Source organism: Dioscorea cayenensis, chromosome 2 (assembly GCF_009730915.1).
Source record: "Dioscorea cayenensis subsp. rotundata cultivar TDr96_F1 chromosome 2, TDr96_F1_v2_PseudoChromosome.rev07_lg8_w22 25.fasta, whole genome shotgun sequence".
Lineage (NCBI taxonomy): Eukaryota > Viridiplantae > Streptophyta > Magnoliopsida > Dioscoreales > Dioscoreaceae > Dioscorea > Dioscorea cayenensis.
In genome coordinates this window covers 19,857,170-19,860,095 of record NC_052472.1, presented here as the reverse complement: position 1 = coordinate 19,860,095, position 2,926 = coordinate 19,857,170, and the positions used below count along the sequence as shown (strand labels likewise).

At 42.2% G+C, this 2,926-nt stretch overlaps 1 non-coding gene across 1 annotated transcript; it reads left to right on the top strand.

Annotated features, from left to right (window-relative positions):
* Positions 1-1,987: 1,987 nt before the first annotated feature.
* Positions 1,988-2,094, top strand: LOC120281618. The gene has a single exon (XR_005542737.1). It is a non-coding gene; the product is annotated as a small nucleolar RNA R71 (small nucleolar RNA).
* Positions 2,095-2,926: the final 832 nt, after the last annotated feature.

Genomic DNA, 2,926 nt, shown 5'->3' with positions numbered 1-2,926 from the left:
CCCAAGAAGCGCTTGCTTAACGTCACTTAGCTTGACGTACCTCATTTTACCTCACTGGGGCTCATAGATGAAGGTTTTCCTCTTACCCATCACTTGGAAGCATGATAAACACAATCTTTTTAAGGTAGAGGGGGAGTTATCGGGCTTAGTACCACTTAACAAGGGCTCCTTCACCTTGTTCGGTTCTTGCGCATCCCCAATAGCCTTGGGGCGTTTCCTGTGGCATCTCCTTGCTCACTTCATCTTCCGGAGCACCTTCTTCACTATCCCCGGAGTAGATTGGACTTTCTCCTCTAGACCAAGCACTATTACTTCTTCATTAACCTCATCTTGATCTGGCAACCCTTCTTACGGGTCCGGATTAAATATTTCCTGCACATATTCATTGATTATCTCATCAATAGTGTATAGAAAATAGAGAGTATCATCAAAGTCAAGAGAATGCCACATGGCTTCGATGAGGCAGTATGTAAGCTTGTCATCTCCAATCCTCAGTGTCAACTCCCCGCCGTCCATGTCAATCAATGCCTTGGAAATGCGCAAAAATGGCCTCCCAACTATCAAAGGAACATCTACATCCTCGTCGACATCCAATACCATGAAGTCTACAGGAAATATATTCTTGTCGACTTTGACAAGTACCTCCTCAATGATGCTCCTCGGATGTCTCATAGTTCAGTCCGCCAATTGTAATGTCATCCGAGTGGGCCTAGGCTCTCCCAAGCCTAGCTTCTTGAAGAAATCATATGATATGATGTTTATGCTTACCCCAGAGTTCGCCAATGCCATTTCTTCACCCATATTACCAATATTGTAATGAATAATAAAGCTTCTGAGGTCTTTCTTTTTGTTCGGCATATTCGTTTGCAAAACCGCCAAGCAAGAGGCATCTAAGATCACCGATGCACTTTCCTCCAACTTCCTCTTGTTGGTCAATAAATCTTTCAAGAACTTAGCATACCAAGGCATTTGAGACAACGCCTCCACAAAAGGAATGCTGATGTGTAATTGCTTAAATAGACCCAAGAACTTCTTGTATTGCTCATTATTTTGGTCGTTCTTTAATCTTGAAGGATAAGGAATTCTCGGCTTATAAGGTGGGGTGCCACCTCCTTCTCGTTGTTCGTTCTTTCCTTAACCTCCATGACCTCGGGTGCTTCAACATTAGTTTTCTCACTAGGTGATCTACCTTCAACTTCACGACCACTTCTCAAAGTGATCGCCTTCACTTGTTTCCTCAGATTAGTTTCTGTGTTGCTAGGTAGCCTCCCTTGAGGTCTCTCCGATAGAGACTTCGCAATTTGCCCCACTTGTTGCTATTTAACTTTCTAGATTATGCAATGAAGCGGTGTGGTTGCGAAGTGTAGCTTCGACCGACTGAAATCTATTATCCAATGTTTGCACAAATCTTGTCAAAGCTTTCTCTAAATCGCCCATCCGGGTCTCCAAACCTGAAACATGATTTTCCATTGTTGGGGCTTATTGTTGGAAACCCGGTGGTGCTATGGCCTTCTTCTGCCCTTGGTTGTCACTCCACAAAAAGTTGGGGTGGTTCTTCCAACCTGAATTGTAGGTATTGTTGTATGGGTTACCATGGTTCCTCATGGCATTACCTACATAATCAACTTGCTTAACTGAAGATGCATCTCCAATTGAAATAGGGCAATCGGTTGGAGCATGTCCTCCCCCACAACCTGTACAAGTAGTAACGGCCGCCAATCTATTAGAAGTTAGAAGATCTAACTTCTTGTTCAATGATTCCACTTGGGTCGCTAAAGAAGTGACTGCATCTATTTCGTGAAGTCCGGCAATTTTCCTCCTTTCCTGCGCGTTCCACTGGTAGCTGCTCATGACCATTTCTTCGACCAATTGATGGGCTTCATCATGTGTTTTGTTCCCTATTGTACCTCCTATAGCGGCATCTAAAAGCTGTCTTTTACTTGGATTTAACCCATTGTAAAAAGTATGAATGATCATCCAATCGGGAAATCCGTGTTGTGGGCACTTCCTCAAGAAGTCCTTGAAACGCTCCCATGTCTCAAACGACGATTCAAGCCATATCTGTATAAATGAGGAAATCTCATTACGAAGCCTCACTGACTTCCGCGGAGGAAAGTATCTCGCAAGAAAGACTTTGACCATTTCATTCCAAGTCATGATGGAAGCCTTTGGCAAAGAATGAAGCCACTGCTTGGATTTTCTTTTGAGAGAGAATGGGAAAGCCCTCAATCTAATAGCGTCATCCGACACTCCATTAATCTCCAACATGTCACAAACTTCCAAAACGTTCCCAGTATGATTGTTTGGGTCCTCATCTGTCAAACCATTGAACTGCGCTGACTGTTGAATCATCTATATGAATGCCAGTTCCAACATGTCACAAACTGCACTGACTGGCATAATCAGAAAGTGCACTCTGTTGCTCATTCTGTTCTGCCATATTATCCAAAACCTTGACCTTCTACTTCAGCTCAGATTGACTATTCTTATATAGGTTCTTTCCCCCTTCTTCTAAGTGTCCGCTCAAGCTCAAGATCTCCTTGAATAATTTCTGAAGGGTTCCCTCGGGTTATAACCTGGAGTTGTAACCAAAAAGAAAAAAAAATTAGAACAATGATAGAAAAAGAAAATCTGAAATAGAATGAAAGATGAATAGGTAAAATAGCAAAGTACAAAGTATCTCTAATCACCAACTCCTCGGCAACGGTGCAGAAAACTTGACAAGATCACCGCAAGTGCACGAGATTGTCGAAGTAATAATCCTAGGTGAGTGGGTATCATCTACACAGGGAGTAGGGAATAAATACACCAAGATTACTATTTAACTAAGTGAAAATGGAACAATGATTGTGTTGATAAGATGTAGTGTAAACAAGAATAAAAGAAATAAGAAAGAGAAGCACAAATAAATGAGAGGAAAGGCAAT